The sequence below is a fragment of the Eulemur rufifrons genome, chromosome 24 (genome assembly GCF_041146395.1).
Source record: "Eulemur rufifrons isolate Redbay chromosome 24, OSU_ERuf_1, whole genome shotgun sequence".
NCBI lineage: Eukaryota > Metazoa > Chordata > Mammalia > Primates > Lemuridae > Eulemur > Eulemur rufifrons.
Genome location: NC_091006.1, coordinates 18954909 through 18981101, shown reverse-complemented (window position 1 = coordinate 18981101; position 26193 = coordinate 18954909). Strand labels below are relative to the sequence as shown.

Sequence of the window (26193 nt, the reverse complement as noted above, 5' to 3'; positions counted from 1 at the left end):
ATTAGATATTTCTGTTTATGTTTTAGAGCAAATGTCAATGGCATTACATTTTACACATTCGCAGATAAATCTGTCTTATATTGGCATTTATTCCCAAAAGTTATGGAAGGGAAAACATATTATTTGTTATTTACTGAATATTCACCTTGATAAACATCATTCTTCCCATCTGGTCTTAAGCACTACGAGCTTCCTGAGAAAATGTGTCCACATATCTCTTGTTTAATAAAGCCAAATAACTTTTGCACTGCACTATTTTTGAAGTTTCTATCTCCTCATCAATATCTACTTTTAACTATACATAACTATTAATCATTAAAACTGTCATACAAAATTTATGCCTTACCTGAATGGGCTTACTAGCTAATACTAAAAAAAACTGTACCTCAAAATCACACTGCATATAGTAGGATCATACTGGCAAAATTAAAGATTGATGGAAATCAAAAGAGCTTAGAAGTCACCTTGGGATAAAGAACAATTTCACTAGCAATCTCATTCCATTTCCATATTAAGGGCCTCTGGATGGCATTTGTATTTAGTAACATATTCAACTAAAAAGTCCACAGATGATAAATAATGCAAGCATTCAAAAAGAACCTCATTCCAAGTTTTCATGACATCTCCAGCTCTGTGACCACTCTAAACAAAATAAACAAAACCTATGTTTGATGATGGTGATGTCACTCATCATTATGAAAAAAATAACCTTCAGACTTTTGGAGTCTCATGTTTCTGACCAGTTTAACATTTATTCAAGACACATTTATTGCATGCCTACTACTGTCATTTATTGTACCAAGCACTAGGGCTTCAACAGTGAACAAGAGAAGTATTGTTCTTACACTCATATACCATTTTCATGGCACTACTTCAAAAAGGAAGTTATAGAATATTTTACTTTTAAATAATTCTATAAGAGGCCAGGCACAGTGACTCCCAGCATTTTCAGGAGGCCAAGGTAAGAGGCTCGCTTGAGCCCAAGAGTTCAAGACCAGCCTGGGCAACACAGGGAGACCATGTCGCTACAGAAATTTAAAAAATTAGCCAGGCATGGTGGCACATGCCTGTAGTCCTAGCTATTCAGGAGGCTGAGGTGGAAATATTGCTGGAGTCCAGGAGTTTGAGGCTGCAGTAAGCTATGATCATACCACTGCACTCCAGTCTGGGCAACAAAGCCAGATCCCATCTCTAAAAATAAAATAAAATGATAATTTAACATTTCTTCTTGTTACAACTTTTTGTCCTTCAACAGGTAGTTGCACTGCTCCCTACTGTCACTATTCTGAAATGAGTAGAACTAAAGGGAAAATAAAACAATCTTATCACAAAGGATGAGGGTGTTGAATAATAGATAACCTTTAGAAGGGTCAAAGACAGGTGGAGAGAATAGAGTTCCCAGGACAAGAATGGCAAGTTTTAAATGGCCTAATATTGGGAATTAGGACTGAAGATAACAGATTAAATATATACCACAATATTTAACTGGTATATGTTTAAGCATATACCACAACTGGTATTAAGGTGATAGCAACTAGCTTCCAAACCCAGTGATCATATTTTTTTCACAATCTTTATTAGCAAACCAAATAATTATATAACAGCAATAACAAGGACTCCTCTTGGTCTTTAGAAATACTTGGACTCACATGTATTATTTCTAGTCAGTTCGTTCTTAGGTATCTTCTTCATATCCCAAGTCAAACACTAGTTATCGGCCGGGCGCGGTGGCTCACGCCTGTAATCCTAGCACTCTGGGAGGCCGAGGTGGGCGGATTGTTTGAGCTCAGGAGTTCGAGACCAGCCTGAGCAAGAGCGAGACCCCACCTCTACTAAAAATAGAAAGAAATTATATGGACAGCTAAAAATATATATAGAAAAAATTAGCCGGGCATGGTGGCGCATGCCTGTAGTCCCAGCTACTTGGGAGGCTGAGACAGGAGGATCGCTTGAGCTCAGGAGTTTGAGGTTGCTGTGAGCTAGGCTGACGCCACGGCACTCACTCTAGCCTGGGCAACAGAGTGAAACTCTGTCTCAAAAAAAAAAAAAATAAAAAATAAAAAAAAAAAAAAAAACACTAGTTATCCACCCAAACAAAATGCACTGGCATATGTGGCAATAAAACTCCTAGGCCTAGACGAAGATGAGAAGATCTTATTGGTACATCTTTCCATAGGTAACCAAAGATAACTTTATGGCAATCCAGAGAAATACAGGAAACTTCTGGCTCTGATAAGGGTATGGTCTACTTGTCAGTTAAAGTACTACCAGGAAGACAAAAAGGAGAAAGAATTACAATATAACTCCTTTTCTGCACATTTAGAAATTTTCTCCCATATTTAGGATACAAGAAAACAACAGCAGCAACATGAGACGTAAATAATACTAAAAGGAAAAACAGAGATTAGACCTGGGTTATGAATCTACCAATCACTTCAAAATTTCAAAATAATGCTACTATTAGACATGTTTCATTTTATTTCATTAACAATCAATTTGGACAACTTAACCTCTTTTCTATCATTCCAAATTAGGTCTTAGTCTCCACCTAACAATCACTCTGCTTTAATGCATTGTATTTAATGCTGCCTACTTACCTAAAGATACTGAATGCAATCGAATTATCCTATAGAAAATGGAAGGTGATTAGAAGAGCTTAAAATTATCAACACCAATTTTTCCAGATGGACTATGATTTCTTATCCTGACTCCTATCTTTCCACTTTTTTCGTTTAGTCTGTGTTTTCTATTTCTTCTGATATATACATTCTCATCTATTTCAATGGGTATCAAGTTCCTATCCATCCTTTCTAGCTTAAGTCATCTTTTACCTCTTCTTCAGTGTATTTCCCCATGTAGAAATCAACAAGCTGATTCTAAAATTCACATGGAAAGACAAAGGATCTAAAATAGTCAAAACATTTTTGAAAAAAGATGTAAACTTGGATGTACACACTACCTGATTACAGACTTATTAAAAGCTACAGTAATCCAGACAGTTTGGTATTAATGAAAGAATAGACACATATAGTTCAATGGAACAGAACTGAGAAACTAGAAATAGATCCACACACACACAGTCAACAAAGGTGTAAAGGTAATTCAATAGAAAAAGGATAGATTTTCAACAAATGGTGCTGGAACAATGCAAAAATATTACTGGGAAATCTATATTCCAAGTGGCAACAATTTGGGAAAAATAAGCCTGGGTGACAGAACGAGACCCTGTCTCCAAAAAAATAAATAAATAAAAGAAAAAAAAGAAGTTGGTTAAATATAATAGAGTCATATGATAGTACAATAAGCCTCCTTTCTCTCTTCCTTTTATCATTAAATCAATTGATTTAAATCTACCAACTCCCCTTCCAGACACTACAATTTCAGTTCAACAAACCTAATGTATGAATTTTAAGCAGTCAATCTACCAACTCCCCTTCCAGACACTACAATTTCAGTTCAACAAACCTAATGTATGAATTTTAAGCAGCCGAGACTGTTATACTTGAATGTGATAGATTTTTAGACCAAAAATAAAGTCCACAAAAAATAATTCAATACAGAGTTGTCTCCCAAACTGCTAAATTATCTAACTAATCATACAGCTCTTAGTCAAACCCAAAGAGATAGTAAACCCTTTAATTAAACTTCTTGTGGAGAAAAAACTTGATATCCCACAAACTTACTATGCTGAGTACACAGGCCCTCCTCACATGCAACTGTTTAATCAACTCAATTTTTTTCATTAACAAAAATGCTGAGATACAATGCAGGGAACTTTTCACCAATGCCCTCAAAAATATCATTTTTCGTTTACATAGTGCTAATGTAAGAACTGCCTATACGTCACTACGATGTCTACCTATAAAAAAGGGAAATAAGAATATACTTATATATTTTAAGATGGTTAAGTATTTTTGGATAAAATAAAGTACATCAAAGCAAATTTAATGGAATAGTACCTTCTGGTTATTTACAGATTAAAAGCATCACTCCCATATGCTAAATACAACATAGAAATTTTTAAATATAAGGCATGCCCTAAAAATCCTCTACACTGTGCCTGTTCATTCTTCCCCTCCTCCCTAACCCCTAGCAACTACTAATCTTTTTACTGCCTCCATAGTTTTGCCTTTTCCATAATGTCATTTCAGTTGGAATCATACATTATATAGCCTTTTTAGACTGGCTTCTTTCACTTAGTAGTATGCATTTAAGTTTCCTCCATGTCTTTTTAGGGCTTAAAAGTTCATTTCTTTTTAGCGCTGAATAACTCTTCATTGTCTGGATGTACCAGTTTCTTTAGCCACTCACCTACTAAAGTATATCTTGGTTGCTTCCAAGTTTTGGCAATTATAAGTAAAACTGCCACAAACACCCATGTGCACGTTTTTATGTGGACATAAGTTTTTTATTCACTTGGGTAAATACCAAAGAATACAACTGGTGGGTCATACAGTAAGAGTATGTTTAGTTCTGCAAGAAACTGCCCAAACTGTCTTCCTAGGTGGCTATGCTATTTTGCATTCCCACCAGCAATGAATTCCCATTGTTACACATCCCCCCAGAATTTCTGTTATCAGTGTTTTGGATTTGGCCATTCTAGTAGCCATAAAGCAGTATCACATGCTTGTTTTAAAAAGGGATTTTTAATTAAAAAACAAAAAGACATTTGACTATATATGAAGATACACATAAGACTCATTTTCAAAAATAATCTTGTCATAATTCTAATAACCTAGCATGCTATCAATATTGAGAAAGCTGTATATTACCTAAAGATATCAGCAAAATACTAAGATAAATAATCTTATACTATAAAAAATACAAAGATTAATAAAATGAGAAATAAAATGTTGCCAAATAAGGTAGGTAGTTTAAAAATACTTGTAGATACACAAAATGAATGAGCGTATAAAAAAGATCCATATTTATGGATCAGAAGACTCAACATTGTTAAGATGTTAATTCTCCCCAAATTGACGTATACATTTAACATCATCCCAGTGAAATCTCAGCAGGTATTTTTTTTTAATAGAAATTGACAAGCTATTCTAAAATTTACATGGAATTACAAAGGACCTAAAAGAGAGCTAACTTTAAAAAGGAAGAGTAAAATTGGAGGACTTACACGATGTAGTTTCAGGTTATTATAAAGCTACAGTAATCACAGCAATGAGGTATTGACATAAAGACAAACAGATCAAGAGAACAGAGTGCCTAGGAGACAAACATATATGGTCGATTAATTTTCAACAAAGGTGCCAAGACAATTCAATGAGGAAAGGATAATCTTTAACAAGTAGTGCTAGAGCAATTAGATTACCATATTGAAAGCAAATGAACCTCAATTTTTTCCTCATAAAATAGATTAGTCCCCCATTATTTGAAGTTGTGCTTTCTGCAGTTTGTTACCTGTGGCCAGTCTCATTCCAAAGATACTGAATGGGGAAAATTCCAATAATTCATACTTTTTAAATTGTGTACCATTCTGAGTAGCGTGAAGAAATCTCACACTGTCCTGCTCCGTACTGCCTGGACATGAATTATTCCTTTGTCCAGCATATCCACATTGTATCTGATACCTGCCTATTAGTTACTTAGTACCCTTCTTGGTTATCAAATCAACTGTCACAGTGTCATAGTGCTTGTGTTTAAGTAACCCTTATTTTACTTAACAAGGCTCAAAGCTCAAAATTCGTGATGCTGGCAATTTGAATGCTAATGAGAAGCAGTAAGGTGCTTCAAGTGAAAAGATGAAAGTTCTCCACTTAATAAGAAAAAAAAATCATATGGTGAGGTTGCCAAGATCTAAGATAAAATCTAAGATCAGATCTAAGGTAAGAACAAATCTGTGAAATTCTGAGGAAGGAAAAAGAAATTCATGCATAGTATATAGAGTTCTATACTAGTCTCAGTTTCAGGCATCTACTGGAGGTCTTGAAATGTAGATCCCCTACAAATAAGGGAGAACTACTGTACACTCAAAATAGATCACATGCCTAAATTTAAGAGCTAAAACTATAAAAACATCCAGAAGAACACACAGGAGAAAATCTCAGTGATCATGAGTTTCACAAGGATTTCTTAAACACCAAAACAAAAAGCACTATCTATAAAACAAAAAATTGATAAATCATACTTCACCAAAATCAAGAACTTTTGCTCTTTGAAGGACCTTATTGAGAAAATGAAAAAATAACTCACTGAGAAAAAATATTCACGAATCATCTATATAATGAAGAGTATATACCCAGCATAAACAAAGAACTCTCAAACTCAATAAAAAGAAAATTCTAATGAGCAAAACATCATAATAGAAAATTCACCAAAGAAGATATTATGATGGCAAATAAGCACATGATAAGGTGCTTAATGTTATTAGTCATTAGAGAAATGAATGTTAAACTACAATGAGGTACTACTCTACATCCCTATTGGAATGGCTAAAATTTTAAAAACTGACCAATATGGAATAACTGGAACTCTCATACACTGTAGATGAGAATGCAAAATAGTACAACTTTGGAAAACAGTTTGGTAGTTTCTTAAAAAGTTAAACACACACCCAGGCTTTCCCAGGCATTCCACTCCTACATACATACCCAAGAAAAAAGAAAACATATGTTCACCAAAAGATTCAACTGAATTCAAATGTTCTTATCAGCTTTATTTTTAATAGCCAAACACTGGAAACAACCTAAATGTCTAACAATAGGATAATGCACAAATTGTGTTAAATCTGTACAATGAATTCAGCAATAGAAAGTAATAAACTATTGAGAGACATGACAAAATGGGGCTAAATTTCAAAATAACTTTCCTGAGAAAAAGAAATCAGATAATTTTGGCAATTTCAGCAAAATGATTTTTTTAAAATTGATCTAGAAGAAGAGCTGAAGACTAGGAGGCCTTTAGAAGCCTTAATTTTAAAACAGCCCAGCACAAGTCCCATGCATTAATAGGTTGATAATTCAATTATTTTCATGTGTATAGCTCAGAAACCTCAAAAAGACAGGTAGAATTATAACTAGCAGCATAAATGATAACATGGTTAGAGACCCAGGAATACCCAAATCCAATTATTATTACACACCAGCACCCTGAATCCAAGTAACCCGAATGGAGTACGTAGTGATTCAAAAAGAGTTCATTTGTCTGACATGTGAACAAATGTTATATTCCCATTATAAAGCAGCTTACTATTCAACAAATTTAGAGATACTACAAAGGAAACCATGTTCCCATTATCCTAATAAATTCACATTAGCAGTTCTTCTCTTTCATTTCCTACTTCACTAACAAAGATACTGGGAAAAAAAAAAAGAATCATGGTTTGAGATTTTATTCATACTCTTGTTCTCCAAATTCTGTCAGCCTAACCTCAATAGAGCTCACATCCCTCTTAGAGGGGCATTTGTTAGATATCCAGGTAAGCAGAAAAAAAAGCCACAGAACCAGAACAGTTTCTACCCTATTACATACCAAGATACTACTACGTAGTCAAGACAAATCTATCCAACACATAAGTCATGTGTTCAAGGACAAGCATGCAAAGTCATTTGTCTGTTCTCCAGCATTCTTCCTAACATAACAATAATCAAAGGTCACTTTATCTGACTGCCACAAATTCTCCTTTGAATTCCTCTCTTTTCCATTATAGTTAACCTACTAAAGTTAAATAGGAGGGGTAAAAACAGAAGCAAGAGTACTTATACACAAGAATGTCTACAATTACAGAAAGTTTACTGCAAGTTCTCTCCTAAAACTCCTAATCAATAACAATTATTGCCCAAAGAAAAGTATTTTCCTAAATCAACTGGCTATACAATCTGAAAGATGAGTAAACAAGAATCCACAGCACAGTATGTTTCTTCAAATCCACCAAAAATGAAAACATTTTTGCTACTAGAAACAAAGTCAAAAGTAAGTATGTTCAGACCCAAACTGAGACAAGTTGCAAGGGCATCCGTAAAAGGATCACATATCATCTATAAGTCACATTATTAAAAGTAAGTATATCAAGAGTATGAGAGCTCTTTCCTTAAATGTAACAAATCCACTAGAAAAATTAGATTCAGTCCAACATGTTTAAATGTGAAACAAACTAAAAGAACATTCTAACATTTCCTATAAAAGCCTCATATTTTTCCTTCTCCTACCTTCCTATTTCAGACTCTGCCTCTCTAATGATACATAAAAATCAAAGAATTGAGTACTATTTCACAAATATCTGCTTATGTAAGCAAGCAATCTGTATATAAACTAAGAACACTGTTGCATCAAAAAATTAAATACTAATTCAAGAAATCATTTGATTCTAATTACTAGAAAAGTGAACTTGATAATATCAAAAACTAAGGGTTTAACTACTGAACCCTTTTCACAATGAATAACTTTTATTATTTTAGCTTTTCTATTTCTTTGGGAAAATATTTTAAATTAAATCTTGAATATAAAATTTTGAACAATATGAAACTCTGAGAGTTACCAGAACAGCTTTCCCATGGTTTTGACCTGAACCAAATTATACAACGTTCCAGCATCAGATAAACATAACAAAATATATATAAAGAGGTATTAAAACTAGTATTACTATTCTGAGAACCAGGGTTTAGAATGTGGATAAGTCATATCTAAATCTACAAGCCTCCATTGAAAACAGTGGGGTAAAAAAAAAAAATCTTAGTAACCAAACTGAGATAAAACTTGATAAAGCATAAAGAAAAGCTCCACTCAAGAAAGGGTTCCAAGGTGCCAACGTCTTAATTATGAAAAAATTTAAAAGAAAGGTAGGGCCAAGGCTGACTCACTTTGATCCAAAACAGATAGCTGAAACAAATAGCTAACCCTTAACTTTTTGGCATGAATAAATGCATTACAAGAGTATCCACTCTACTCCTACAAATGACTGCCAAGAAGGTGGTGCTTTGTATTGAGCGGAAAAGGTTAGAAGGGAAGCGGTGTCAACTTTAAAATAGTTCCTAAAATAGTTGATTACAAGAATAAAGAACAAGAGACCTTACAAAGGCTTTGAGTCAAGCTTGCTTCCAGGAAAAGGACACTTTGGCCCTATGTGAAAGCAAAAACCGGCCATTGAAAAATACAGATGCCCAGATTTTGTCAGCAGAAGGAAAAGTATTGTTCATCATTTCCCACAAAGGTAGCAGAGACTTTAACTTGGATTCCTGTGTTTTCCTGGCAGGTAGATCCTCCACTAAAGCAACAAAGCAAACTAAATATAATGCTCTTCCCAATTTCAATCCTACAGTGAAAACGCCAACTTCACAAACTCATCAAAGGTCACAGAGGAACAAATTTCTTGTTTTGTTACTGAAACTCATTACCTTCCTACTGAGCTAACCAACAGAGAATTCCCTTCTTGTTCTGAAGCTAACAAAATGATGACAGTATACATAAGTACTAGGAATGATAGACAGTTACCCAAAGTCAAGGAATAGAATTTGATATCATTTTCTGAAACCTAATTGCACATAATCTATGTCTATTATTATTTCAAGTGAGGAAGAGCTAAATAAACATCTATTTTTGTTAACTTTTTTTAGAAACACTTATTTGTTTTACCAAAAGACAAAAAGATGCAGCAAAATGTAACACTTCATAAACATTTTTCAAAAACCCAATATAAGCCAGGCGCCATAGTGTGCACCTGTAGTCCCAGCCATTAGGGAGGCTGAGGCAGGAGGATCCATTTAGGCCATGAGTTCAAGGTGTGCTATTATCACACCTGTGAATAGCCACTGCACTTCAGCCTGGGCAATAGAGCAGGACCTTGTCTCTAAAAAAAATTAAAATCTTAAAAATAAAAAAAATTTTAAATAAATGTTTTAAAAAATCCATTATAGAACTATGTTCCTTGCCCTAAAAGCCCTATATTCTGAGAAAGAAGATTAGAAAAATGTAAACAATGATTACTATACTGTAAATATTTACCTATTTCCCATCTCTTTCCAAAATGTATTTAAAGTTGGTTTCTACAAAGGAAATATAAGTGTTTACAAATAGTTGTAACTTAATGAAGAATATGTATAAATTCTATGAAAGAACTACTAAGAACAAAATTCCTGAGGAGCAGTTCTTAACCAGGTTGATGTTTAATTGTGAAGTGTTACAAATACTATAATTCGTAACTAATCATAGTAAAAAGTAGCAAAATTTGTATACAATTAATAGACATAGTATAACATACTTAGGGGTTAGTATTGCTCTCTCTATCCTCTTACTAACATTTTAACAAATGAGAGAGAAAAGAATACAGTTACAACTATGACTCCCAGGTATTATAAATGATAGATACATGTTGCATATGCACATGTCCTTTATGTATGTTGTACAGCTTTATTTAGTCCACATTCTATTAAAATATGGCTCTCTTATGCTACTAAAAAATGTTCTCATCAAACATAAATTACTTCCTAATTACTAAATGAATTTCCAATCTTCTTTTCACTAAGTACTTATCCCACGTGGCTTCACTAGTTTTGAAAACTGTGGACAACACTCTTATTTTTTTAAACCTTCCTTTCCCTTATCTTCTGGTCCAGATTTTGACTAGGCTGATGGAAGACAGAGTTTGAGCAGGAGAGAGAAGAAAACATGCACTAAATGCCCAGTATATGCCCAGATAGTGTGCTAGATGGTTTGCATGCATTATTGCATTTAATTTCACCAAAACTATAAACCAACTATTATCAACTATCATTGTACAGACGAGTAAGTTGAGGTACAGAGACAGTATGAAAACACCCAACACTTCATAGCTATTAATAAGTGGCTAGACTGGCATTTGAACATAATTAAGCCCAACTACAAAATCCATCTTCTACTAAATCAGGAGAAATTTAATGGTAGACATTCTTAGAAAAAAAAATGCAAAAAATAATCTTATATTCTTGGGGTGCAGAGAAGTTTTCTAAGCAAGGCAAAGGCCATAAGGAAAAAAATTAAGATTAAACAATATAAAAAATTAATGTCTATAGGCAAAGAGTCTATAGGCAAAAATGTCTATAGGCAAAGAGTAAAGTCATAAACAAAGTCAAAAGATAAACAAGAAACTGGAACAAAGAGCCTGCAATATTTATAATGAACAGCAAGGTAATGTTTCTAAAATATAAACAGCTCTTATAAATCAATAAAAAAATATAAACACCTCAATAGAAAAATGTGGATAACAGTCATGATTATGCAAATCATAAAAGAACAAATACAGTGGCCCAAAAATAATGTGAAAAAATTATCCCCACTATTAGTCAAAAAATTACAAGTTTTAAAATATGTGACTTTTTATTATCAGAATGACAAAAATTCATAATGTGAACAAAAGTTTGGGAAAATAGGCATCCATCACACAATTGGTGGGAATGTAATTTTGTACATTTCTAAAGGGCAATCAGATAAAATGTATCAAAATTATAAATGTGTAATTATTTTGATCCAGGAAGTCCACTTCTAGAAATTTATCCTTTAAAAAAATGTGTGAAGGTGTATATACAAGTTTTTTCACTTCATTAGTGTTGATAATCACCAAAAATACAGCAATGAATTAACTATCAACCAATAGGGGATTGAATGATGGCACATCAATAAAATGGATTACAATAAAGCCATTAAAAAGCATGAGATATGGAAATGTAAAATGGTGCAGCTGCTGTGGAAAAGTCTGTCAATCCCTCAGAAAGTTAAACACAGAATTACCATATGATCCAACAATTCCACTCTTAGATATATGCCCAAGAGAAATGAAAACATAGTCCACACAAAAATTTGTACATGAATGTTCACAGCAGAACTATTTATAATAGCCAAAAAGTTATATATATTAATGAAAAATTATTATTAATGAAAAACAGTATTCATCATAAAAGGAAATGAAATGCACACTACAACATAGATTAATCTTTAAATTATTATAAGTGAAAGAAGCCAGACATAAAAGGTCACATATTGTATGATTCCATTTACATTAAATGCTTAGAATAAGCAAATCCATAGAGACAGAAAATACATCGGTAGTTGCCAGCAGATGGGGAATTGGAACTGATATTAAATATGATGTTTCTTTTGGGGATGATGGAAATGTTCTGGAATTAGGTAGTAGTGGTGGTTTACAACATAGTGAATATACTAAAATTACTTAAGTATACATTTTTAAATGGTGATTATACAATGTAATCTAACAGTGTTTTATGTTATGTAACATATATCTTAATATTTATCCTATAAATTTTTAAAAGCATGAGATACCTATTGATGGAAAAAAGTCTTGATGTTATTAAATTGAAAAACGAAGTTAAAAAGACAATATATACAATATTATTCTATTTATATTATGTTTACATGGTTATATAAGTACATATTGCCCAGAAACAGATAATGGTACTACAGTTGACCCTTAAACATGGGTTTGAACTGTGCAGGTCCACTTACATGCAGATATTTTTTCAAGCAAACACAAATCCAAAATATAGCATTTGAGGGATTCAAGACCCACATATACAGTGGGCCAACTTTTTGTATATACGGGTTCCACAAGGTCAACTGCAGGACTTGAGCATGGGTACATCTGGGTATACATAGAGGTCCTTGAACCAAACACCCAAGTATCCCAAAAGACTATAGTATATATTACACTATTAACAATATCAATCTCCATGAAGTAGGATAACCAGAAAATTATGCTCTTCAGTATCATTTGAATTTTTTCTATAAAGAGCACATATTACTTCCCACAACAGACATGAAGCAATAAAAATACTACTACCTGCAAAGTACACTCCAATGACAAAAATACACAGAAAAGTGCAAAACAGGAGACAATACAAGCAAAGATTATTAACCTGGCACCTATAGATCGCAGGGAAACTGAATTTGTAGGGAAAAAAATTATATCACTAACCTCTAACTAAAATTTAGTACCTCTTTCAAACAGACCTAAACAACCTACCATAATAGTATTAGTTGTACCTGTGATTTTCGTCACTAACAGAATTACATTTCCATATCACATTATCGTTGCTAGAGATCTCAGTATCGTCTAATACTCATCTATCATCAAAATATCATCAATATTTCAAAATTATAGTAGTTATTAGACTCACTGCTAGACCTTCCTATTTAAGTGCATTGATAAAGATGTATACATTACTATATCATAAACTGGTTTGTTTTTATTTATTTTGGCATTTCAATATAACAGGTTCCTTTTAAATCCTATCTATTTTCTTTCTCTCATTTCAAACTGTTATTCTAAAAAGGATCCACAGCCTTCTCCAGACTGCCAAAAGGTCCACGTGCTGAACAAAGGTTAAGAACCCATGAATTAGAGGCAGGGAGGGAAACAAATCACAAGAATATTCTAATTATTTAGGCATAAAATAAGCAGGGCCTAAATTCAGGCAACAAATCATTCCAATAGAAATCACAACAATTTTCAAGGTTTTACAGTATTGCAAAAATTAAAAAAAAAAAACACGAAAGAAAGAAATCACAACAATTTGTCTGACACAAAATTCATAATTTCCTTCCTTAAACCATCTCTTCCTGGTTTTCTCATTTGTTTCTGACTTCCTCATATTCAATCATCAATTTCACTTGAAAGCTTTCTCTTCCACTCAGCTCTCTCTTGACTTATCACTTTACATAATATTTTCAACTCTTAAAAAAAAAAAAAAAAAGGCCTCCCTCCTCCCACTCCCATCTCCTCCAATGATTCTGAGTATTTCAACCAGGTTAATCCTCTTAAAAAATTAATTTCAAACTACCACCAACCGGCTCAAAGTTAATTGCTCCCAATGTCTTTAACAGTATTATAGTACTGATGATTATGAGATTCCAGACCCACATTTGCAGTATCTATTAATCGATACAATTGTATAAGTAATGAAAGTCCTATAAAATATCTAAAGCAATATTATAACATAAAATTTGGATATCAGTAAGAGACCCCAGGTTACAGATTTTAAAACCCACCTGCAGCTCTACAGTTGAAATCTCTGTATTAATGACCCTAGGACAAAATTAAAATTCCTTACCCAGGCATTCAAGCTTCTCCATAATCATGCTCCGATTTATCTTAGCCTTATGCTCCCACTTAAGCCCTGGAAATTAACCAAAATTTAACTTAATTTCCCATCTACCCTGGAATCTGGACTCATCTTTCTATAACTACACATCTGTTCATGTAACTTTCACATCTGTAATGCCGTTTGATTATTCACTCATTTAATAAAAATTTTCCATATTAAGCCTACTATGTATCAAACACTTGAGTAACGACGGTGAGGTATGTATCATCTGCGACCTTAAAAATCCCAATCTAAGGCTGAGGTAGGTGCATCCACTGAGCCCATGAGTTCAAGGCCAGCCTGGGTAACATAGCAAGACCCCATCCCTTTAAAATAAAAAATACACAATCTAATGGAAAAGTAGATACATAAACCAAGTAAATACAAAACAATGTGGTAAGAGTTATGAAAGAGGAATACACAGGATGCTACGAGAGCACAGAAAAAGATTATAAAGCAAAGACTGGGAGTGTCAAATAAAGTTTTCCAGAGTAGGGAGAACCTAAAGTGAATTTATGAAAGAAGTCAATGAGGCCCCCCCAGTGCCGCCCAGGGGTGGGTAACCTGCAATCTCAAGGCTGCATGTGGCCCTTCAGATGCCCAAGTGCGGCCCTTCGACCAAATCAAAACCTCATAGAACAAATCCCCTTACTAAAAGGATTTGTTCTGTATAATTTGGATTCAGTCAAAAGGCTGCACTCAAGGATCCAGAAGGTCACATGTGGCCCCAAAGCCACAGGTTCCCCACCCCCAAAAGCATAGACCAGAATATAAGTCACTCACTATGGCTAAGCTAGGGAGTATATGACAGAGAGCAGAGTAACAAATGATAAACAGGAAAGGTAGACAAAGAACATGATGGGCCTTACATATAATGCTAAGAAATCTGCATCTTATTCTAAAAAGCAATAGGAAACAGGAGGACACACTGGGAAATACACAGGTTTAGGAATTGCAATGATCTAAATCTGAATCTGTCACTTACTTGCTATGTGACCTTCATCAAATGTGCCTAAGCTTCAATTTTTTCAACTGTAAAATAGGGATTAATAATATCAATTTTTACCAGGATTGCTACAAGAAGAAATTAGTTAAGTCATGTAAATCTCCCAGCAGAGGGGTCAGTCAACAAACTATATCTGGCCTGATTTGACAGCAAAGAATTGTTTTTACATTTTTAAAGGATTATTAAAAAAAAAATTACAACAAAAAAGAATACATGACAAAGATCTTATGTGACCCAAAAAGCCAAAATATTTACTACATCTGTCCCTTTACAGAAGAAGCTTGCTGATTCCTATCCTAGCACACAGTAGGTAATCAGAAAACAGTAACTATTACTATTACTGAAGGATTATAAAGTAGGAAATGTAAGCAATTGTGGGATGAATTTTACAAGGATTCCTCTGGTGACAATGTATTCAAAGGAACAATAATGGAAATTCATACACTAACAAGGAAGATATTGCAGTAATCTGTTTCCTTTCTTCTCATCATAAAGGCAAGAGCTATTTCTAACCCTTTTTTCTTCATCTCTGTAGGTTAAAACCCATATGTACTCTATATGTTATAGCACTTAATGTTACTTTGTCACTTAGCATATTCTGCCTGCACTTGTTTACTATATCCAGACTTAAATGCCCTGTAAGTGTAAGCAGTGTAGAAGTAAGCATTTTGGAATCAACCAGATCCAGCTGTAATCTTAGGCATGTTAATTAACTTGTATGTTTTCCATTAAGAAACAGTAATAGCTAATATACATAGAGTTTTTAGTTTGTTTGTTTTTACTATGAAGTGCCAGGTACTGTTCTAAGCACTTTACAGGTATTACATCATTTAACCCTCACACAACTCTTTGAGATACGGATTATCTCCCTATTACAGATGAGGAAGCTGAAACATGGAGAAGTTAAATCAGTTTCTTGAGTGCTAGAAAGTGGAAGCTCCAAGGCTCACATTCTCAACAAGCTACAGAATGAGAATCATACTGCTTATTTCATAGGATTTTCATGAAGACTAATTTAGATTACACATTTAAAGGGAAAAACGGGAGTGGCTTTTCATAGTCTTGTTACTCAGTCCAATATATATTAGTTCCACTTTCTAGTAGAAAGACCGCATTCTAAATTTCTTTTTATTCCCCAGAACCCTGAATACAACAGCTTGTAGCCAGTAGAAGCTTAATAAATATTTATTACTAAGTTATACTCTTGGTGACTCAAATTCTCATGATTCCAGGTTGCCATTCTGTATATAGCTCACATGACATTGTTTCATAAATTTATACGTAGATGTTGCAGAAGACTGCACTAAATCTAGTATGCACCTATAGTAGAATCTATATAGTTTTGGGTTTTGTTGTGTTTAAATATAGGCCGGGCGCAGTGGCTCACGCCTGTAATCCTAGCACTCTGGGAGGCCGAGGTGGGCGGATCGTTCGAGCTCAGGAGTTCGAGACCAGCCTGAGCAAGAGCGAGACCCCATCTCTACTAAAAATAGAAAGAAATTATATGGACAGCTAAAAATATATATAGAAAAAATTAGCCGGGCATGGTGGTGCATGCCTGTAGTCCCAGCTACTCGGGAGGCTGAGACAGGAGGATCGCTTGAGCTCAGGAGTTTGAGGTTGCTGTGAGCTAGGCTGACGCCACGGCACTCACTCTAGCCTGGGCAACAGAGTGAGACTCTGTCTCAAAATAAATAAATAAATATAATAAACATTACGATCAGAAAGCAATGGATATACAAGTGAGATCCCCACAAAGTCTTTCTATAGAAAGACATTAAGGCTGGTATATCCTAAATTTAGTTCTATTCTTTTAGGAGTATTTATAACTAGTATTATATAACTCTGATTTATGTTACTCATTCATGAAATCTAAGTAATATGGGGAAGAGAGAAATAAAGAGTTTAAACTGTAAGATTACGGAGAGAGGTTCTATCTGTAAAAGAGGAATATAAGACAAAGTGTTTTAATCTCTATTTTGTGTCACCAATTTCAATTATTAATAAATGAAAATATTTGAAAGCCCAAATTACCAGGTTTCTATTCAGTATGAATGACGGAAAGTAAATTTATTTCTTTAATAATGAATTTTACCTGTAACAAAATTTTAAAGAATTAAAAAAATTAATGAAAATTAATAATCCTGCTACAAAAGAGAAATACAAAACAAAAATTCTATTACCACTTTCCAATTTTGCCTTGTGGACAGGAATATTCCTGGCTAAACTCGGAAGTTATTTTAACTTCTAAGGCCTATACATGAAGGATGAAAGTAAAATTGTTTTAAATATTTATTTCATCAGAACATAGCTGTACAGAAACACAATTAAAATTTCAAAAATTAAACAAAGGGTAATCATCACATTAAGTGAAACATTACCTTACAGAGCAAAATCTAAGAAATCTATTAATTTTTTTTAGAAAACTTACAAAAACAAAACCACTGGACGCTGAAATGTTTTGAGGGAAAAAGTCAGATGACAGCTAGTTTCAAAGCACAACAGACTAAACATGGAATTCTTCACTAACCACACCCCTAATATGGCAAAGGTTTGTTTACTCCTTTTTTTAATTTTTTCAATTGACACATAATTATACATATTTATAGGGTACATAATGATGTTTTGATACAATGTATAGTGATCAGGTCAAGGTAATCAGCATATCCATCATCTCAAATATTTATCATTTCTTTGTGTTGGGAACATTGAATATCCTCCTTCTAGCTATTTGCAACCATATATTATTATTAACTATAGTCATCCTACAATGCTATAAACACTAGAACTTATTCTTATCTAGGTGTAATTTTGTATCCTTTAACAACAAATCAATCTCTCTCCCTCTCCCTTTCCCCTAAACCACCCCTACCCGCTCCCCTAGTGTCCTCTGTTCCACTTTTTACTTCTATGAGATCAACTTTATTTTAGCTTCTGCTTAGGAGTGAGAACATGCAGTGTTCAACTTTCTGTTCCTGACTTATTTCACTTAACATAATGTTCTCCAGTTGTATCCATGTTGCAGAGAATGACAGAATTTCATTCTTTTATATGACTGAATATTATTCCATTATGTTCACTTTTTAATTCTATGATCAGCACTTCATTTATGATCTAGTATTCCAATTCCTGTGTTCCCCTTCAAACCTAGCTATCAAACAAATCAGAAAGAAATTTGCCACATTGTTTTTATTGAATATTTTCAAAAGAAACAATACTTGCCACTGCTAAAAAAAAAAAAAAAAAGTACATTATTCAGATCTTCCGTAAAGGATTAAGTGCTCCCCAAATGTGCATATGGATGGATGAGAAGATGATTAGAGAACAAGAAAGGAGTAGAGAAGGAAGGGAAGATGGGAGAGGGAAAAAGAGTAAAAATAAATCTAGCCAGTCTTCCCAAGTTAAGCATTATTATCTGCCACTCATTACCAGACATATCTTCACTTTTCTAACCCATGTTTCACACATCTCAAAACTCAACCCTAACACTTTCACACACACACAAAAAAAAAAATCCACACTCAATAAACTAGGAATAGAACTGGACTTCCTCAACTTGATAAAAGGCATTTACAAAGAATCCATAGCTAACATCATATTTAATGGCAGGAGACTGAATGCTTTTTCCCTAAGATCAGGAATAAGAGAAAAGATTTGCTGCAAGTGTCTGCTCTTGATGCTTATTTTCAACAATGTATTGGAGGTCCTACCCAGGGCAAGTAGGCAGAAAAATGAAATAAAATGCATCCACAAGGAAAGGAAGAATTAAAACTTCATTTATTATTTGCAGATAACATGATCCCTGTATACAGAAAATCCTATGGAATCCACATAAAAACTATTAGAATAAACAAGTTCAGCAAGGGTGCAGAATACAAGATCAACACACAAAAATCAATTGCATTTTTATACAGTTGCAATGCAAAATCTAAAAATGAAATTAAGAAAACAATTCCATTTCTAATAACATCTAAAAGAACAAAATATTTGGGAATAAATGAAACAAAAAATGTAAAACTTACACTCTGAAAACCATAAAACATTGTTAAAGTCAAAGAGGATCTAAATAAATGGAAAGACATCCATGTTCACAGACAGACTTAATATTGTTGAGATGGCAGTGTTCCCAAAATTGATTTATAGATTTAACAGAATCCCTATCAAAATTCTAGCTGGGTTCTTTATAAAAATTGACAAGCTGATCCTAAAATAGACAGGAAAATACAAGAGACCCAAATAGCCAAAATAATCTTGAAAAAGAACAAAAAAGTTGGAAGACTTATATCTCTCAATTATTATACAAGGCTACAGTAGTCAAGACAATACTGGCATAAGGATAAACACATGGATCAATGAAATAGAACTGGAAGTCCAGAAATAAACCCTCACATTTACAGCTAATTGATTTTTCACAAGGGTGACAAAACAATTCAATGGGGAAAGAACAGTCTTTTCAACAAATGGTACTGGGAAACTGGATATTCACATGCAAAAGAACATTAGACCCCTACAACAAACCATATATAGAAGGTAACTCAAAATGGGTCAAAGACTTAAGTGTAAGAGCTAAAACTATAAAACTCTTAGGACAAACACAGAAGTAAGTCTTTGTGACCCTAAATTAGGCACTGGTTTCTTAAATATGACAGCAAAAGCACAAGCAACAAAAGAAAAGATAAATTTGACTTCAAGCTAAAAATTCCTGTGCTTCAAAGGACACCAACAGGAAAGTGAAAAGAAAACTCACAAAATGAGGGATATTTGCAAATCATATATGTGCTAAGGGACATATCTATAATATATAAAGGACTCTTACAATTCAATAACAAAAAAATAACTCAATATAAAAATGGGTAAAGGATTTGAATCTTTTCACACACCTCTCCAAAGAAGATATACAAATGGGCAATAAGCATGTGCAAAGATGCTCAACATCATTTACCATCAGGGAAAGGCAAATCAAACCCAAGAGATATCACTTCACACCTACTAGAGGAGCTATGATAAAAAAAAAAAATAAAAAAAAAACCCAGGTAACAATTATGGGCAAGAATGTGGAGAAACTGGAGCTCTTACACACTGCTGGTAGGAATGTAAAAATAGTGTGGCTGGTTTGAAAAACAATCTAGAAGTTCCTCAAAAGTTTAAACGAGGTACCATATGTTCCAGTAATTCCACCCCTAGGTATATACCCAAAAGAATTAAAAACACATATACACAAAAACTTGTAGCGAATGGTCACGGAAGCACGATTTAACTAGCCAAAAAGTGGAAACAACCCAAATGTCCATAAGCTGATGAACAGATGATCAAATGTTGTATCAATTTGTTTACTATGGTAAACATCCATCAGGTGATGAACAAACACAAGTGGTATCTATTTGTTTACTACTCAGCCATACAATGGCATACTATTCAGCTGTAAAAAGAATGAAGTACTTGCTATGACATGAACTTACCTGGAAAACATGGTAAGTGAAAGAACCCCATCATAAAAGACCATACATTAAGATTTCATTTATCTGAAATGTCCAAAATAGGCAAATCCATAGGACAGAATGTAGATCAGTGACTGTCTAGAACTAGGGGCATGCAAGAATGAGGGGTAACAGCATTTATATTATAGGTGATAAAAATGTCCTAAAATTGATTATGGTGGTGGTTGCACAACTGTGAATATAGTAAAAACTATTGAATTGTACACTTTAAATGGGTTACTTCTAAGGTATGTGAATTATACTTCAAAAAAGAAAAAGCAACCCTTTAAGTAATCCCTAACCCACCTACCATTCCATTTTATGTTACTCCCTCTCAGAATGTCTATAAACAGTTTATACTATATTGGCTTGCACTTGTTCATTTGTTATTTTGAAATAATTAAATTGTATGTTTGATCTCCCTTACTCATAAGGTATAAGCTTTGCAAGGGTCTCTTCTACATCTTTCATATTTATCTTTATAACTGTGTATAATAATGGGAACAGAGTAGATCCTCAAATAAGGTTTGTAGTTTTCAAGATGCAAAACATTAGAAATATTTACCATGGAGAAGTTAACCAGACTACTCAAAAATCTTTCTTTTGGGGAATAGATTATATATAACTCCCCAGAGATCCCTAACCAAACTCTTAGAATAAAAATAAGTAAAGGTGACATAGAGCTGAGGTTTCACATTACAATAATCCTGGACAATGAAAGATTAAGTAATGATTCAATTAAAATTAAAGTTGTATTAAGATAAAACCCATTTAGCATATTAAAGGTCCAGTGTTAGTGCAATTTGTCAAAGAAAGTTGTAGTATCTTCATCATGAAGTATGAGCACAAGTTAATAATTAAGCCTTTGTTGTTTACCTGATGATTTTATTGTTCTTTCTGGGTTAATGCTCACATATATTAATTTTAATGACTTTAGAATTACAAAAACAGCAGCAAGAGAACATGGTAAAGTCCACCTAAATGATATTTCTTTAAAGTAATAATAATGCTCTATCCCAATAGAAGAAAAAAATTTTTTTTAAATATTTCCTATGAAACTACAGCCCAGAAACTGAAATTCAGAGTTTTGCCCTCCTGATATCAACTGATTTCAAAGTACAAAGAGAAATAACTCAAAGAGCCAGAATCCATTAAACCACATGACAACCAGTAACTGGATAGTAAAGGAGAGACCCACCATAGGCTACAGAATCCAACTCTAATGTTCTCTGTAAAATTTGTATTTTTAAATAGCTGCTAAAGTTCACTTGCCATCCAAGCCCTTCAATGGTAAGAGCTCCCGTTCCTGTGGCTCTTATCCCTTCCCTCCTTTTCCCTTTCCCCTCTGCCTTCTCCTCACACAGAATTTTACTGTTCAAAGATGGGAAGCAATTCTTAAGCAATTCTAATTCACCTTTTAGACATAATTTCATAAATATATGCTGTCATCTAAAATAACACCATGAAATGCCCCTTGTAGGGCCAAGCTTTCCACTAGCCAGGGACATTTCCCATCCTTCTTACATCCAAATAAGTCTCTGTGATAAATTCTTGCCAGTGAAATTTGGGGAGATGTTTATCACTTTACATCTGGGGGTTCTTAAACAGTCTCGGGCAATAGGCAGGATTCCAAGGCTCTAGAGAATGGTGAAGTCACAAGATGTAAGGAGCCTGGGTCCCTAAATCACAATATGGAGGAAAGTCACAAGTGTGCTAACAAGGAGCACCTGCACTTGGCTGTCATGAAAGCAAAAAACAAACTTCTATGTGTTATGTCCCTGAAATTGTTGGAGTGTATTTATTAATCTAATTTGCGTTAGCCAAAGTAATACATGCAGAAATTCCTAAGTACTCCAATTCCTCCCAATGAAAGAAATTAATAACAGATATTTTGGAAAGACTGTTTAGAAGCCCATTTAAATAACATTAAATTTTAAAACCTAAATAAATTTCCACCTTGAATTTTGTTAACATAATTCCTATGCTAAATAATAGCATGAGCGCATCCACTTAATATCTTTCTAGTTCAATAACATCTGTTTTCATGATTACTAAAGAGAGATGTTCTCCCCAATTCTCCCAAATTAAAAAAAATTATGAAGTTTTAAAATACTATAATTCATAATGTCTAATGAAAATTACCAAATACTAAATAAGGGCAAAATTAATTTCTATTTCACTATTTCTATAGTATTAAAAAATTATCATTTATAGTTAAGGTAAGAATTCTTCCTTTAAATATAACCATATGCCAGATGATTCTGTTCATTCTAAATACACACAACCTCACAACACTTTATGAAAACCATGACATTCTGCATTCTAGTAAAGTTGTCCCTATCCTTCACAGAAATATTTATATATAAGTTATACTGAATATGTTGAAATTTTAGTTTGAATTTTAGAAAAATCTAGTAAGACTTAAAAAAAAAAAAAAAAAGCTTATCATTGTTTATTACAAATAATGGTATAAGCCCTACTGGGAAACCTGGCATTTGTAAACTTAAAGCAATGAAACTCCTACATTCTCTTTGCCTTGAATTAACCTCTCCATTGTCTTTTTTACCATCAACTCCATACTACTCTGTATCTTTTTTTCACATAACTGTTAAAATGTAGTGAATACATTTACTACTCCAGACAACATAATAAAAATAGAACATTATTGAAAGTTAAGTTCATAAAGGACTTTGCTTCTATTCAGAAAGATATTCCAAGAGGTTTTGTTTACCAGAATCAGTCGACATGAGCTAAAATAATTATGTGGATTTTTTGTGGCACTTAAACTTACAGTAAACTTTGGTTCCTTGATCCTTTTTAATGCTTAATTGTATTGGAAGATATATGTGCTATATAGAGCTTAAATTTTTTTCCCCCAGGGCTGCAAACCAGAAACACATAAAAAGTAACGAAACTGAGAAATGGGGTATTTGAAAATATGAAAAAATTATAAACTCTCTATAAACTAATATACCAGGTGATTTTAATGACCGTTTTATTTCTAGAAAAAAGACTTCTCGTATACATTAAAAGTTGTTTATATATAGTTTATGTATATCAAAGGACTCTGAAAAATTCCATTTTCTTGATTTTTTTTTAACTTAGAGTTACTTAATATTGCTCTAGGTAATTAATGAGTATTTGCACTCATAAGTGGTTTTCAATGCCCAAAATCAGGGCTTCAGGAGGCAGAACTAAAATCTAACTAAGCATTTACTGTGTGCCAAACATGATTTCTCATTCTATTCACACAAACACCTTACTATAAAGGTATTTACCTGTCACAGATAAGAAAACAGCCTTTATAGGTAATAGATACCTTGCCTAAAGTCAAACAGCTAAGAGATATGGCACAGCCAGGGTTCTAACTGAGGTCTGTAAAACAAGTCCTTTCTCCATTAAACTCCAATTGTTTTTCTGGTAGTGGTGACAGAAAACAGCTCTCCATCTCTCCTTCTCTTCCCTCCACTTCCCACACTATTTCTTTGTGAGCCCGGTACAGAGAAGAGCAATCTCTGGCCATTATACAGAGCACGGCCTACAAGGACCAAATCTGTATTACGATTTTATCCATAGCAGGGTTCTAGTTAGATGAGCTAACTAGATGCAAATGTAAAGAGGCTGGAGTAGGTAAAGTAAATTAGCCAACAATTAACCCAAATGCCATTTATGTTTGGTTCTGAAATGCATTGCACGCCTATTGGCAGCAGATGTGTCTTCAGAACTGCGTTTTGCTTAGTTAGGCTACTTGCAAAATAGCTTTCCAGGAGCAAACAGAGTAGACAATACAAGCTGCTTGATCTAGGTTTTGGAGACTGTAAAGAAAACGTGTTTGTTGTGCATGACTATCTTGATTGACAATTAAGATAACTAGAGGCAACAAGGCACTATCTTCTAAAATGTAGCACTGTGCTCTCAACGTGTACAAACGGCACAGCCAAACTCCCTGAACACGATCCACCTAAACAGCCTAAGCTAAATAGCCGGCCGAGTTAAGGAGGATGACAGCTCCAGTAACTTCCTCTTCCTGACAGACCTCCTCAGCTCGGCGTGTACACGCCTTTCCCCCAGGAGGCAGGATAAAACAATTTCAAATGCACAAAATCTATCCAATCCCACCAACACTACAGGCCAAAGAAGCCAGTTTCCCTTTCTTCCCCCGCCCCTCCAAGAAAATTATCTCATAAAAAAAAAAAATTACATCTTACCAACGAGAAAGTGTTTGCAATGAAAAACGAAAATATTTACTTAGTCCCTCCACACAGCCATAAGGTAAGGATGAAAAGAAGGGATCTCGACACCGCGTATTCACGAGATTTACTGCTTTGATTCACTTTCCCTCAGGTCCCACAGCCGGCCCGGGAAAGGCTTGCAGCTGGAACGCCAAAATAAGCCCTCGCCTCTCCTCGGGAGACGCGGAGGCAGCCAAGGCACGGCAATCGGCGCGTCCCGCCTCGGACCCTCACCTGCCCAGGCCCGAGGCAGCAGCCTGGGCCCGCGCGGGCTCGGCGTCCCGGGAGGCGTCGGGGCGGGCGCCGAGGCGGTTAGGCCGCACAGCAGGCCGACGCGCTTCCTGCCGCGGAACGGCGGCGCGGCGCCGACCCGCAGCTCTCGCAGCCCGGCTGTCGTGCGGGTGCCGCACGCACTCACCCCTCCTCGGCCCCCACGGAGCAGCTCTCACCTGCGAGGCTCTGGAGTCTCGGCCACAAAGGGGGGGGGACGCGCCACTCAGGGGTCCCGGACACGCACCCTGGCCCCGGCCCATCCCACCCCCCCCCCACACACACACACACACACCCCGGACACCTTCGCCCGCGTCCGAAGAGACTCGGGTCAGCTCCGCCGCCCCCGCCAGTCACCCGTCACACACCCACTTGCCGTGGGTCCTCAGGCCGCCTCTCCGCCCGCCAAAGTCTCAACTCGCACACCCACACGCACATTTGTCCCTCTCCCACCTCATTTCCCCGGGGACGCGCTCCTCTTCCCTCTACTCTCGATCCTACTAGAAGGCACAAAAACACTCTACCTCATTCTCTTCCTCTGGCCCAGAAGAAGCAACAGCAGCCATTTCCCCGCGGCAGGGGAAACACACACAAACACGCGCGCGCGCGCACCAGGCCCCCACAGATGCTTTCCCTCAGAGCCGCGGCCGCAGACGCAAACACAAACACCCACGGGCGGGCCTCGCTCCCGCCCGCCCGCTCCGAGGGGAAGCCGCGGCGGCAGACAGGGCCCGGATCCCGGGTTCGCTGGCGGGCGCGGGGGCCTGTGTCCCCTCCTCACCTGCATTCAGCGCGCCGGGGTCCGGGCGGCGACGGCGGCGGCGGCGGCGGGGCGGCTGGTGCTGGTGCTGCGGCGGCGGGGGAGGCGGCGGCGGCGGTGGCGGCGGGGCTGAGGGCAGCAAAGACATGCAGGCAGCCCGCCGGGGGGAGAGGCACCGGCCGGAGGGGACGCGGGGCGGGCAGGCCGGGCCGAGCCGCCTGAGGAACGGCAGAGGCGGCGGCGCTGAGGGCGGCCGAAGGGAGCGAGAAGGAGACCGATTGAGGGGTGGGGAGGGGGTCGAGGGCCGCGCCGCCGGGCTTCGAGGACGGTGACCCTGGGCGAGCAGGAGAGGCCCCGCCGCCGCGGC

The 26193-nt window shown here is 35.8% G+C and overlaps 1 protein-coding gene across 1 annotated transcript in view; it reads right to left on the bottom strand.

Annotated features, from left to right (window-relative positions):
* Positions 1–25894, bottom strand: part of CNOT6L (CCR4-NOT transcription complex subunit 6 like) — an 87845-nt gene extending 61951 nt beyond the window's left edge. Inside the window, exon 1 of the mRNA XM_069457112.1 lies at positions 25848–25894. The gene's annotated coding sequence lies outside the window, so the exon portion shown is untranslated. The remainder of the gene's footprint in view (positions 1–25847) is intronic.
* Between the last annotated feature and the right edge of the window lie 299 nt (positions 25895–26193).